The 15161-nt window shown below is 39.5% G+C and overlaps 1 protein-coding gene across 1 annotated transcript in view; it reads left to right on the top strand.

Moving 5' to 3' along the window:
* ARHGAP31 (Rho GTPase activating protein 31) overlaps nucleotides 1-15161 on the top strand; it is a 171278-nt gene that overhangs the window by 103069 nt on the left and 53048 nt on the right. The gene's annotated exons all lie outside the window — the stretch shown is intronic.

The following is a 15161-nucleotide window of genomic DNA, read 5'->3' as shown; positions in this document are numbered from 1 at the left end:
CCTCATCTATAAAATGAGAGTAATGATACCTAGAGTGGCTCTTCTACAATCCTGTTGTGAGATACAGTGAAACAATGTATTTAGAAGCAGTTTGCAACCCTCACAACAAACAGCTATTTTTATAAGGTATATGAATATTTCGGAGAGGGTAAACTCCCTGAGGTGGCTAAGTGGTATAGTGGATGAAGCCCTGAATCTGGAGTCAAGAAGGACTGGGTGCAAGTCCAGTTTCAGATATCATTAGCTGTGTGTTCTTGGAAAAGTCATTTAACCCAATTTGCCTCAGTTCCTTATCTGTAAAATGAGCTAGAAGGAAATGGCAAACTACTCCAGAATCTTTTCCGAGAAAGCCCAAATGGATTCATGAAGAGTCAGACATGATTAAACAATGGCAAACACCTTGAGGTCAGGGACTTTTTAAAATTTTATCTGTATCCCTAGCCCTTAGCACAGTGCCTGGCACATGTCATTGTTGCTGACTCTTTAGTAAGTGTCTGAGGCCGGATTTGAACTCACAAAAATGAGTATTCAGTTTTTGTGGAGACAATAAAACTTGGTTATCTGAGGCCAGCAGGTTATTTTGTGGAAATACCTTTGCTTTATAGCTGATTCCCACAGGAGCAGATTTACTTTGGTGTCATTATAAAGTAGTTAGGCTTAAAGGAAAAGTGGAGACTTTTTAAAAATCACTTTTGAATTACCCCATTGTTTATATAACCATCTTACATCTCTACTGTCTTACATTTCTAATCAAACTTTATTTTTAAAAAATAGTTGTTATTACTAAAGGTTCCTGGAGCTTTCTGCTTTCAACCTTTGAAAAGTTTAGGGGATTGGTTTTATTTTTCTCTCTACATTTATTCTTCCTATTTAAAAATGTAGTAATCATAATATTGATATTCTTTGGAATTATCTTATTTGATTTCTATACAAGTCTTTTGAAGTAGGAAAGACTGATACCAGGGCTTAGTGGTAAAATAGGATAATCAGAAGATCTATTTAGCAATTAAGAAATTAGGAAAACATAGCAGTCATTTGCTAGCGACATGATTTAGGCAATTCTTGGTGAGGAAGAGGAAGATGACTCAAAAGATGATAATGCTGCTGATGAGTAAGATAATGTTGATGAAGATGATGATGATGGTAGCAAAGCTGACATTTATATCATTCTAAAAGCACGTACAAAAGTGTTTTTCGTATGCAATTTCACTTATATCTCAGAACTCACAATATTTGTCTCACAGATGAAAAAGCTGGACCCTAGAGAGCCAGTACATTTCAGAAAGAGTATTTGAAGACAGCTCTTCCCTAACTTTAAATTCAGCAGCCAATTCTAGGCTGCCTATTTTAAGTTCAGTTTTCTCATTTTAATCTGTCAATAAACATTTAATAAGCACTCACTGTGTGTTGGGCACTGTGCTAAGTGCTGGGGGATACAAAAAAAAAAGGCAAAAAAGAACCTTGTTCTCAAGAAGGACACAACCCCATGAGGAAAGACAACACAGAGAAAGATGCTGAGAAGGTGGTGGAGGGTATCTGGTGGAGAGGGAAATGATGAGACAGTTAACCCTAGGTGAGCTTTTTAAATGGAGGATCTCTCTCCCTTGCACCTTCTACCTTCTTCTATTGGAAGGAGGGAAAGGTCCCCGGGGCAGGGGGAAGTTTCCGAATTGATGTGATCTTGATGATGAAATTCTTGGAAAACACCAGAAAAGTCCAGAAGAGTGTAACCTGGTTAGAAATGATGGGCAAAGTGAGGACAATAGTGGCCATCTACCTTGTGATTGTTTTAAAGATCAAATGAGATGTGGCATTTAGAAAGTATTATTTCCTCCATTTCATATATGAAGAAATTTATATCTGCCCAATATTACAGAACCCCCAACTCCTCATTCCTAGCCCAGTGTTTTTTCTTCTGTAATGTCATTCTGGCCACACTTTGTCCTCACTTTGATATGCTAACACAAGCTCATCCAAAAGCCCTCCGTCACCTTACACTTAGCATAGAAACTGGTTAATAGACTAAAATTTGTTGAGGGTACCAGAAATGACTGAGAGGCATCTTGAAGTAGGAAATAGAAAATTTCCCTCTGTGTTAAGGAGACTTAGATTCTTGAAATTTGTATCAATTTAGATACATGGACTTTGTGACTTTTGGGCAAGTCTCTTAACTCATTACCCCCAGGGAACTCTATAAGATCTTAAATTACAGAACTGTTACCCAGCCTGCTTTGGTACAGTAAGCCTCCTTTCCAAATGCCTGTACACTGATGAAATCACTGGCCTCTAGTAAAAAAAAAAATGTTTTAAGTGAGCTCCATTCCTTTATGTGAAAACTATGAATATGAAGAATGAAATATGAAGAATAGGGTGGCATCTGTACCACTCAAAAGAAAGTTTTCTCTGGGTAGGGGAAATGAAAGTCCTTGCCTTGGACATTTGCACTATGGGAAGCCTGAATTCAAGTTTTGTGAAAGCCATGTGTTAGAAATAGAGCCTCAGGTTGTCGGAGAAGGGAGAGTGTTGGCCAGTATTAGCTTAGCACTACTAGCCTTGGGCAGCACTGAGATAGAGGCAACATTTGTATGTGGCACCATGCCCCCCTTCTCTGTCTGTGCCTCTCTGGTGAGTCATCTCCATCCTACCTTTCCCCTCAGGCTACCATCTATTAGCTGTTAACTCATCATATGGCAAGAGTAATTCTTTTTAATACATTTTAATAGGAGATTCTTGAGAACCCAAGGGAATGATGCTGTGATGATGGAATTTGAGGCACCCTGATAAGCTTGCTTCTTCATGCCTCTAGCCCCCTCCTAATGCCCTGCTGCTGCTGTGATTCCTCTCTAGCCCCCACCCTATCTTTAACAACAACTACAAACTTGTATAAAACACCTTAAGATTTACAAAGCGCTTTACAAAATATGTCATTTGATCCTCACCAGGATCCTGGGAGATAAGGGCTTATTATTATCCCCATTTTGCAGATGAAGAAACTGAGACCTAGAGAGGAGCCCAGGGTCACAGAGCTATTAATTAAGTGTCTGAAATAGAAATTGAAGTGAGGTCTTCCTAACTCTATCCACTACCTCCTACCTCTCTGCTTCTACTTTGGAAATTGTTCTAGTATTGTCCGCTTTTTAGAATGTTAGCTCCTTAAGGGCAGGGACTGTCTTTGCTTATGTATATGTATCCCCAACACTTAAGCCTTAAGCCTTTTCATCTATTTATTCCTGTGGAGCTAGGAAACTTCCCCAGGGCTGACAAATAGTATTGTGTGTATTCATAAAGGTCAGTCCTACTAGTGATGAGAAAGTTGATGGCAAGAGATTTGAGACACAGATTTTTGACTTTCTCTAGATCTAAGAGAGATAGTAGTGATGGATTGGAATGACACCATACTCAGTGTCTGAAAAAAGGGTAATAGTTTCAGTTCTGCCACTAAATAGCTGAGTGACACTCTGACAAATGAAAGGGTTGGACTAATAGTCTTTTAATAAGGTTTCTTCAAGCCCTAATATTTTAAGGTCTTCATCTGCCTTCTTTGATAAGCGTCAGTTTCCTTACTTCTAAAATGAGGCCAATACTGCACTAAGAAAAGCATCAACCTTAGAATGTTCTTTCTCTGTCTCCTTCCCTTCTTCCCCTTCCCGCTTTTTTCTCTCTATGTATATCCACATGTATGTATAGTGTCCAGGTAATAATTGTGCATGTGTGTGATTATTATAGCTTCACAACCTGGTGGATTCCAAAGTCTGCCATAAGGGTGTTGTAAGGAACATGCTTATGGAACCTCCTTCAGGACTGTAATGTTAATGTAAAGCTGAAGATCTTCCCCTGCCCCATTAGAAAGCCCACACCTTTTGTTAATTTCTATGGAGGCACTGGTTCTCAAGGGTCCTGATGCCTTCCAGCTCTGAAAAGTGTGTGTGTGTGTGTGTGTGTGTGTGTGTGTGTGTGTGTGTGTGTACACTGAGGTGAGGCTTTACTTTAGGGCTTACTCATTGGAAGTGGTCATTTGGCCAGATAAGACTCTAGGTAGCCATTAAGAATCCCCTGGCTTTGAAAACCCAAATGCTGGTGCTTCTCCCTCCGGGAATGATGTATGTATTGCTTATGGTCGGACAGTTAGAAGCCCTGTCTGTTGGTCTTTATTTCTCTACTTGTATTTTCTCTGTTGGTATATGTGTTTGATTAAAGTGATTGTTGACCCCTCAAAAACTGCTTTCCTTTTAGAAAAGCAGATCTTCTGTACAGCAAGTCCTCTTTTGTATGCCGGGGTCCTTATTGTTATAAGGGCCCATGGCAGTGAGAGCTGAAATAAAGACTCATCTAACAGTGATGGTATCTATCTATCTGTCTATCTAATTTATCTGTCCATCTGTCTACCTTTCTTTTCCTTCCTTTTTCTGTCTTCCTTTGTTTCTCTCTTCCTTTCTTTCTTTGTGTTTCTTTTTGTAGGTATGTGGTTGTGTGGATACAATATGCAAAAGAAATGCTATTGTATGTTTTGTCTCACGTTGTAGTTATTGGATACATTGTATATATTTTGTTCTTCCCATTTCACTGTTTTTAAGCAGAGAGAGAGAGAGAGAGAGAGAGAGAGAGAGAGAGAGAGAGAGAGAGAGAGAGAGAGAGAGAGAGAGAGAGATCTATTTTGGTTCCTGCTAAGTCGATTGCTCAGGCCACCCACTTGGGTAGGCTGCCACCTAAGCATAGGGTTTGCTTGGGGAAAGAGTCAGGAGTAGCCTTGATTAATATGCCCACAAGTCTGTTTATTTGACACACTCAGGGTTCTCAGAGGCAGTTTTCTTTTGGGGCTTATAGCTGAGACTGAGCATCTCATAGACTTCCTCCTCAAGGAATAGGGACTCCAATGAAATTAGTCTAATGGGGATCTGGACCATGTGCAATCCTCATCAGTTTGCTCATCTGTTGCAGCTTCCCAACCTGGAGAACCTGGGAAGCTTGCTTTTGGAAGGGAAGTACCTTGAAGAAACTGTGAAGTAAGGGTGGACATTTTGAGATTGGTTCTGGTTGGCTAGCCACAGTGTGACTGGGAGAAGACTTCATTGACTCATTTAATTGAACTTCTGGGGTCTTCAAAAAGACCTAAATCGCCTCTGGCCACCTCATGGCACCTTTCATATCAGGGGGACAGCAATGACTTTTTGATGTTGGCCGGCAAGACACCACGTGGTGAAGGGAATGGAGCCTTACAACCTAATGAAAGGACATCATAAATCTGTTCCAGAGGCTGGACTCCAAGATGGGCATTGCAGCCAGTCCACACCGATGCCCTGAGCAGGAAGAAGCAATCTTATGAGTTACCCTCAGGGCCCTTGGCAGCAAGCGCTGAAACAGGCTGATCTGGCAAATGATCCTTTGTATGGGAACTTGGTAGGAGCAGTGCTATGTAGGAACGGGGCTAAGTTTTAAGATAACTCCTTCAGAGAGTGACAGGGTATTATAGAGAGTATGCCTCAGAGACATTAAGGAAAACGTTGTGCTTTGTTTGTGTTATGTTTTTAAAGTAAATATCCCTTTGCAAAAGCTGCCCAAGTGTTTAAACGTAACTAGGACACTAGTTACAAATCTCAAACAAAGAGGGGATCTGGTGGGATTTCAAGTCCCGTCGCTGGTAAGGGCTCAAGCTGGTGGCCATGGAGAAAAGAGATACTCCATCTTCTCAGGTTTTCGTCCCTGGCAGTCTGAAAGATAATACAGCAAGTCTGGCTCCAGGAAAGAGGGCCAGAACATACATGTACTCCAGTTTAGCTGTTCATACGGACAGTAGAAATCTTAAGTTTGAAATAGCTAGTAGCAGCATTCGGGAGAGAGGCCAGTATCTGTCTGCTCACCTTCCCTCCACTTGCCTTGTTTCTGGTGTACTGAAATACCTTAGGGTACATCTACATAGCACTTTTATACTTTCTCTTTTGATCTTCAAACAATGTTGAGATGTTAGGAAGGGCAAATATTTTTGCCCCCACTTTTCAGATAAGAAAACTGAGTGGCAAAAGGCTTTTTTTAAGATTTTGTAAGAGCTGGAACTAGAATCTAGGCATGTCCTGACTTCTACTCCATAGAGTCATAATCATGCAGAGTCATTTTGTAGTTTTTCAGGACAGCATAGTGTTAAATGTTAAAAGGGTGAGCATTTACACTTTGAACAATTGGCAACCTCTACAAGTCAGGGATTGATTTATTGTTGATTGTCTAGATTTAAGAAAATGACAGAAAAAACAATGCAGCTATAACTTGAAAGTGTGTCATGTACCCCAAGGTTTTTGGGTTTTGCCTTGGAGAGCTGGTTGTTAAACATTTACCAGCGCCTCCTGATCATAATGTTACGTCTGGAAGGGACTCTAAAGATCATATAGTTCTTTTCACATTAGGTTGCTGGGACTAAAAAAGATTAAGTGACTTACCCAAGGTCACAAAGCTAATTAAAATTTAAACTTGCACTAAGTCCAGCTCTCATGATTTCAATGCTCATTCCTCAACATACTTCACTTCTTTCTTTCTTCTAATTATTACATGTATTTGTCCATTGATGTACATAGTATTATCTGGCTATGTACATGGATGGATATAAATTAGACTATTTCCAAATTAAATTTCTTGCCACCTGACAAATTTCTGCTTATCCCTTTAAAAAGCAGCAGATGTCTTTGTAAGTCCTAAGATTGTTGCTTACAAATTCCTGAGAAAGCCATTACTGCATCCTAGGAACACACAGAGTTGAACAATTAATATAAATATATAATTGGATCGTTGTTTAGACAAATTTCACCTAAAGACATCCTTCGTCAGCTTTTTGACTCCTATGCATTTTATTCTATACAATTATAAACATTATTCTGAGACAGAATCTATAGGCTTCACTAATCTATCAAAGAGGTTCATGATATGAAAGAGGTTAAGAAACCCTGCTCTTAATTAAAGGAGCTGATGATGAGAGAGGTTATTAGGGTGGTTCTAAGGGAGAAACTTTTTATGGTAAGGCTTTATGCAGAGAAGAAATTGACTTTCTCTTTTTTGGGATTTGTAGGGCAAAGAATTCGCTGAACACAGCTATCTGCCGTACTCTATTATGATCTCACCTTCATGGAGGAAAGTAGGTGAAATGGTGAGGTTGCAGTGAGCAGAGTCCTGTGTGGCTGAGGCAGCATGGGAGGATGGAAGGGTTACATGTCAACCACCAATGAAATATGTATCTTTGCATTTTGCTACAGCTGGGCCCCTTTGTGAGCCCTGAGGTAGACTGAGGGCTTATGTATTATGACACATCATTATGTGAAAGTGAGTTATAGAAATGGCTTCTCAGTTGTTAGAGCACTGGTGCCCTGGAATTCAAATGCATGCCTGCATGAAGCGATGCTGGTTTAGGGAATATCACTGTGCTGTGATGAGTGCAAAAATGTCAATTAACGAGTAGTAGAGATTTTTATGAACTCAGGTGCACTTTGTGGTTCATTCTCATTCATCTCAGCTCTTACGCAGCAGGCAGGAAATTTGGGGAATACACACACATGTGTATATGCATGTGTGTACGTATGTATGTATATATATACATGTGAGTGTGTGTGTATTAGCCAAAATGCCAGTACTGTATTCCCACTTGTCAACAGGCAGTTCATATTACTGCAGAAGAAAGTTTTTTTTAAAATACATTTTATTGATAGCTTTTAGTTTCATATGGCCTAAATTTCTTTGTGTCCCTCCACCTCTCCCCTCCCCGAGAGCCATTCTATATAACAAAGACTTTTTTAAAAAGAAAAAGAAGGGGAAAAAATGAGCAAAACCAATGAATATATCGAAAAAAATCTGATAAAAACATACAATCAATCCTCAGCTTCCAAGGAGGTAACTTTCCTAGAAAACTACATGAAAGTAAAAAACTCAGATGTTGAACCTGTGGGAAATGGGGGAGAGAGGGTCAGGTTCCTACAACCACCCAAAACTGGATTTTTCACTAGAGATGGCTGAAAATATGCCTTTCTAATACAGTTATTTATTAACAAAAACAATAATTCTTATAATATGCACTTTCACTAACATGGTAAGTATGAAATAACCCATAAAATGCAGGGGAGAGAAGAGGCAATGGGAAGGGATTGGGAAGGACACTAGCAATAGTGTGAGAAGAACAGTGAGATAAAAAAAAGAGAAACCTGCCATCCTTAATCACCCTTTCTGCTCTGTGGTTGGATGAAAAGCACATGCCTGAATGTGAGTCCCCAGCCCCCAGTCTGAGCTTGAAGCTCCAGCCCTGTGATTCCACCCACTCAGCACCACAGGCATTCTGGGGAACCCAATGGCAGGGGAGGCTGGTGTTGAGGACTGACTATGATGTTCTGTAAGCATGGATTATCCATCCACTTCTGTAAAGGAGAGTGGGGAAGTTTCTTCTCATATTTCTTTGGGACCATGCTTATCCTTTTGTAGACACCTTTTCTGTTCTTGAAATATGGAGGCAGATCACAAAATCATAGCTCTAGGGCTGAAGGGACTTCCGAGGCTCAATCCTTCATTCTTAGAGTTGGGGTCTAAGGAAATTAGCTTTGCCAAAGGTCACACACGTAATAAATGCCTAAGGCAGGTTTTGAACCTGTGTGCTCTGATTCCTGAACCATGGTAATTGTTTACACAGTTACCTGTATCTACACTACTCTTTTCCCCTCCTGTAGTACAGTGAAAAGATAACTGTGAACAAAAGTATGGATTCTAAACAGCCAGTAAGTGTCCAGGGAAACATGAAGAGCTTCCTTTGGCTGCAGTGTAAATCTGAATTTTCCTACTACTATTCCAGAAAAGTTTTACTGCCCACAATTCTTACTTTTTCAAACTTATAAACTTAAACAGATTTTTTAAAAACTTTTTCCCTCTCCTTTTCTGTCTTTTCTCCTGTACACCACCTCGCCACCCAAGGCTGAAAAAAGCAGGAGTGGTCTCTTGCAGATAACTTAGATATATTTTACTTGTCTGAAAAAGCCTGAGGTGGGAAAGACTGCCAAAACATATATGAGGAGGGAAGGAGGAAGACAGGGCTGAAAAGGTAGGTTGGTGCCAGGCTGTGGAGAGCCTTCAGGTCACATTAAAGTCCTTATCACTAGGCACTTCTGTTTAGTGGGCTCTTTGATGGATGCACTTTTAGAAGGAGGCCTGATTTTGCAATGTGAAGTTCTTGAATAGTTTATCTCTGCTGTTATTTCATTTATGAAAAAAAGGTAGAACAGACAATATTCTGTTTCTTTGTATAAACACTACCTATGCTTGCTCCCTCTCTATTTATTCAAGAAAAGATCTTTGTTCTAGTTTTTATCATAGAAATTTCAAAAGGTAAACAGGATCAAATCTTCTTTACCATATGTCAGAGGCAGAGCACTTTCTATAGCTGCTGGATAATATAGAGTCTCGAATACCTGGCTATAGATTTTGTCCCATATTCAAACCAGTGGAAAAGGACAACATGTGAAGCTTTTAGGGTGGAGAAGTGCCAGAGAATGAGGATGGGGGTGTGGCTGACCAGCGGCAAATTTCAACTACCACATTTCCTATTTTTAATGGTTCCTTATTTATTTATTGGGTGGTTCTTAATAAGGATCTTACTTTGACTTCCATTGACAAACACAGGTGAAGGAAATAAGTAAAATTAGTGTGTAAAGCTGAACATACAATAAGAAATAAAAAATTTTTACATCAGTTTGTACCTTCTGTTATTTACCAGTCATTAATCCTACCCTCAAATGATGTGCAAATTAACTTCATATGTGTCGACAGTGCAGTGGAAAGAGCCATCAGTCTCGAGTCAGAAGATTTGGGTTCAAATATTATCTGTGTGAGTTTGGGGAAATCATTTTATCTCCTTGGACCCTGATCTCCTCATGTAAAATGAGCGAGTTGGTATTGATGGACTCTCAGGTCTCTTTCAGTCCCAGAGCTATGGTCCCATGACCCTTTTACTTCTCTGATACCTTAGAAGCAGGCAGGTGGCCCATACACCTGGGGTCTGGAAGTTCGAATACTGCCCCAGACAATTTCTATCTTTATTCAAGAAAAGATCTTTGTTTTTGTTATATAAATTTCAACTTTTTATATAAATTTATTACACAAAATATTATACAAATTATAAAACCCTGGACAAGTCACTCTTAATCTTTCTCATCTGTTAAGAGGGGATAACAATAGCACGTATCTCCCAGGATTGTTGTGAGGATCAAATGAAAACATTTGTAAAACGCTTTGCAAATATTAAAATACTATAAAAATAAATCTTCATATATACGTACATACATAAAGCACCATACAAATAAATATTATATGTATACGATAGAAAGTACTACTAAAAATAAATGCTTATTACTGTCATTATTGTTATATTACCTTCTTTGTCATGTGTACCGCATGAATTTATGGCTGTTATTGGTGACTTTAAATATATCTGTACTCACACTGTGTCTTGTTCTCTTAGTTCTGCTTTCATTACCTGCATCTTCTCATATTTCTTTGATTTCTTCATACTAATCATTTCTTGCGGTACAACAATATTGCAGTATATTCATATACCCTAATTTATTAATAATAATTGGTTGATACCAATCGATGGATACCTAGTTTTTTTCTAATTTGAGTTTCTTGCTCTTCTTTTAAATCGTGCATAGGTCATTTTTTCCTTCCTGACTTAAAGCTTAAGGCTGACTTTCAGAAGTCAAGGGTGGGACTGATCTATGGGGAACAAGTGGTCTCAGTGGTAAGAATTTTTTGGGATCTGGAGTCAAAAGACTTGGGTTTCTCTCTTAGATCTAAAACAAGTCCCTTTACCTCTCTGGATGTCAGACCCCTCATCTGCGCAATGAAGGACCTTGCCTGGATAATCTCTAACATCCCTTCCAGATAGAAATCCTGCGAAGAGAAAGGGGGTATGGTGGGGTAGACAGGGTGGAGCAAGGTCACCATGCTGAGAACTGGTACATTCAGAGGAGAAGGAGCAGCAGTTTCTCCAGAAAAAATAGCTTGTCCCAAATGGGAGGGCTCAAAAAGAATAAGAGTTTCTGCTTCTAGGTCTTTTCTGCCACAAACCACAGTTGGTGCTCTGAGTTAAATAAGGCAGTTCTCCAAATGTATGTATAGGTCTATATGTGGGTTAAGTTGCACGCTATCAGATTTTTTTTTTCTGTTTGTTTGGCAGGAGAAAAAAATTCTAAGCCTCAGACAGTGGTTTATTTTACTTCAAGTACTATTGGCTAAAACCAAATTCCAGTTCAACCAAATTACTCAGGATGCCCAGTAGGGTGTTTTGTAATGGGATTCACCTTGAAATCCAAATTTCTGCTCTACTTGACTATAGATAGCCCTTGGGTCAGAAACTCTCACTACAGGATGAAGCAGGCTTAATTTGAGTGATTTCATTCCCTTCTCTTGGTTCAAGCCTTTGCCTAGAAACCTGGGAAAGTTACCAGCTTGTACCACATCTATGCACTTAAAAGCATACAGTTTTCCATATTACTAAATTTGCTATGGCACAAAAGGAGTCAATACATTTTGTTGTTTTTCCAACAATATACGTATTTAAAGAATGATCACCACCACCCAGGTGGCATTCCAAGCTGCATGCAATAATTTTCTACTAAAATGAGTGTCCCCAAAATGGTTTTTGATGCTATAGCCCTTCAGCAACAAAGGTGCTAGGATTTGGGAGGATGTGCTGGATACAGTGGAAAACATTGACTGCAGTCAGAGAACTTGAAATCCTGCCTCTTAGCATTTACTATGTGTGTGACATGGGGCAAGTCACAACTTCCCTCTTCCTCATTTTCCTCATCTACAAAATGTAAGAGGATTGGCCTCAGTGATCCCTCAGGATCCTTCTGATCCTCCTGGCATGTTTCTCCTCAATCCCTTCCATTCCCTTGACTAATTCCAACACGAAAAGCTCTAGGGCAGAAAAATGAGAATTCAGAGAGTGTCCTACTTTGAAATTGCCGAAGTATCAGCAGACATTATTGCTATGGGGCGGTAGGGAGAAGGGACATGAGAAACTTCCGGTTGGGACCAGGCATATAAAGGCCACCCTATGCCCCATTCAAAGAGCATCCTATTTTACTTTTACTGATCTGAGTTTTGATTGGAAGTCACTTGTGAAATATCTTGAATCTAAAATAAAATCTAACACCAAAAATTAGAATGGGGAGCTGCAAAATTTAAAATAATTCGATCCAACTCTAGCACAGCCTAATCAGGAACTGTGCATTCTGTTTTGAGACAGGAAGAAGGGAACGGAATGACACAGAGACTAGGACTTACGCTCACAGAATACCCTTTGTTTGGCATGCACTTTCATCCCCGAGTTAATCCTGATTGTCATGTTTGAGGTCAACCTTTTGTACTTCCACCCACCTAACATTAGAGTTGTAGGCAGGCAGCACTTTTCCCCTTACAGAAAATTCCATGATGTCCCTAACCCGGATTTGAACCTGCATACTATAATCTAAAGAACTGGGGGGAGCTTTGGGTCAAAAGTCTTAATAGCCACTTCTGTGTTCCTTTTTAGGAGTTAGCTTAGACGCTGTCAGGAATGGGTATATTGTAATACTTGTTATGTTCCACTCGTAGGGCATCTAAGTATTGCCTTTCCCCCTTGGCATGGTCTGAGCAAAGAGATTTGGAGAGCTGGTAGCCTTCCTAATACAGAAGAAAGGATTGTCCTCCTTGTTTAACTATTGCCTGCTATTTAAACTTAAATGGGTACAAGAGTTTCAGTAGCTTATGTACTAAAGCCAAAGTCAGTTCAGGGAGTGTTATTTTCCTGCTGCTTTTAAAATGAACTGAGCACTAGTTGATAATAATGGTGGCAAATAATGGTGGTCTTCTCTTTTCTAAGAGCAAATGTGGCAAAGAGGTCATCATCATTATAGTGACTCATAATGTGTATTACTAATTTTATATGACCACTTCTTGATGCTGGGGGAGGGGGAGGGCCTCTGCAGTTTACATAAGCAGTTCTATGACCTGGTTGAGTCTTAAGTTGTTTCTTCTTATGTGACATGCCTCATGAGTTCCCTGTAGTCTTGAGAACACTTGGATAGCTCTCAAAATATAATTCACGTATTACTGAACTGACTCATATCAAAACATCTCAAGGGCTAGACAGTGATAGAGACAAAAACCAAGAGTTGGAAGGGACCTTAGAGGTCATAGAGTTCAGTCCATATCTTAATAATTGAATTGATCCAGACACCCCAGGTCCTACCTCAAAGATAGACTAGGTAGTGCAGTGGATAGAGCACTAGTCCTGGTGTTAGGAAGACCTGAGTTCAAATCCAGCCTCAGACACTTACAAGCTGTGTGACCCTGGGAAAGTCACTTAATCCCGATTGCCTGCAAAAAAAAAAAAAAAAAAGGAGAGTAGGATGGCTTACTATTAAAGATAAAAGTAGGGAAAAAAATCAACTAGGAGGAAAGCGTCTTTAGAATTTAAGCATTAGGGGGAAAATGTCTAGCATTTAAATTCATTTCCAGCAAGTGACTGAAATACCCTACTCTAAATTAATAGACAGGAAATTGGCCCCAATAATTACCTTCGATATGGTTTGAGATCACAGTCATGTTAACGTATCTAACTCCATATCAACTGCCTGCGGCTGATAGAAAATCTTGTACCTTGCATCTGCTGTAATGTCTGAGAGACTGACTGAACTCTGGAAGTGCCCTAGAAAGGCCTGAGGTTTTATATATTTGATCACTCAGTACAGTTAGAAAGTTTCACAGAACCTTAAAACTAGAAGTGTCTTTCATCCTTTTATTTTATAGATGAAAAAACTAAGGCCCAGAAAAGTAGAGTGATTTATCTAAGAAAATAAAGCAGGGACTAAAACTAGTGATATGCTAGTTAATGTTTAGCAACCACGTTTTAATAAAAAAAAATTTTTAAAGGATGTATACAGGACATATTTTTAAGCTCAATCGGCATTATTAGTCTAAACTGAAGGTGTGAAAAACATTTTTATTTATTTTTTTGGATATTTCCCAGTAACATTTTAACATGGTTCAGTTAGTACTCCTGAGTGTTTGGCATCACTGTTGTTCAGTCATGTCTGATTCTTTGTGACCCCTTTTTTGGGGGAGGGGGCACGCTTGGAAAAGATACTGAAGTGGTTTGCCATTTCCTTCTCCAGCTCATTTTACAGCTGAGAAAACTGAGGCAAACAGGATTAAGTGACTTGCCTAGGGTCACATAGCTAGTAAGTGTCTGAGGAAGGAGTTGAATTCAAGTCTTCCTGACTCTGGGCCTGGTGGCTTTATCCACTGAGACACCTAGCTGCATCAAAAATAGGATAGATCATAGATAATGTTCGTATGTGGTTTTTCTAACTTGATATGCAGCCCTCAGGAATCCTTATGTCAGCTGAGAGGCTCCATTTCCATTTGAGTTCAACACCACTGGTCTAGACCAGGATATAAAGGATATGTTCTGTAATAAAAGGATATGTTCTGTAAAACTTGGACTCAGTAAAAAAAAAACTGCACTCAAGGACCTAAAAGGCCACACGTGGCCTCATTCCCCATCCTAATCTAGACAATTAACAAAACGTAAATCAAGCTCTGATTTGTAGCTTGCTGATCTCTGAAGTGTCAATGCTCACTGAAAATTTAACAAGTGTCTAGCTCCATCATATCCTGACTAGAACCCAGTTTTCCAATCCCTTCTTATACTATTATACCACATTCCTTCTTTAATAAGACAGAGTACTTTGGGACATGGAATATGACCAGCGTAGCTAGTTTAAGGATCGAAAGCTGAAAATAATAAACCATGAAGTATAGGGGGGAAAGTGAATGTGAAAGAATAAGCATTTCTATGGTGCCTACTATGTGCCAGGGACCATACTAAGTACTTTTACAAATATCATCCCTCTTTGATCCTATAGTAGCCAAAAGACGGCTGAACTTGGGAGTCAAGAATTCAAATAATAGCTCTATTGATGACTAGCTCTCTGACTTTGGATGTTATTTAAATTAGCCAAATAAACTGTGAAATAGGGATAATAATATGTGCCCTGCTGTACCTTGTGGGGTAGATTTGCAAAAGTCCAATAAACTAATTTCAGTGAAGTGCTTTGTAATGGTAAAGGCAGGGATGGGCTGAAGCCATCTAGAAC

This window comes from Notamacropus eugenii, chromosome 5 (assembly GCF_028372415.1).
Source record: "Notamacropus eugenii isolate mMacEug1 chromosome 5, mMacEug1.pri_v2, whole genome shotgun sequence".
Classification (NCBI taxonomy): domain Eukaryota; kingdom Metazoa; phylum Chordata; class Mammalia; order Diprotodontia; family Macropodidae; genus Notamacropus; species Notamacropus eugenii.
Note: the sequence above shows the minus strand (reverse complement) of the source record. Positions and strands in the feature narration are given on the sequence as shown.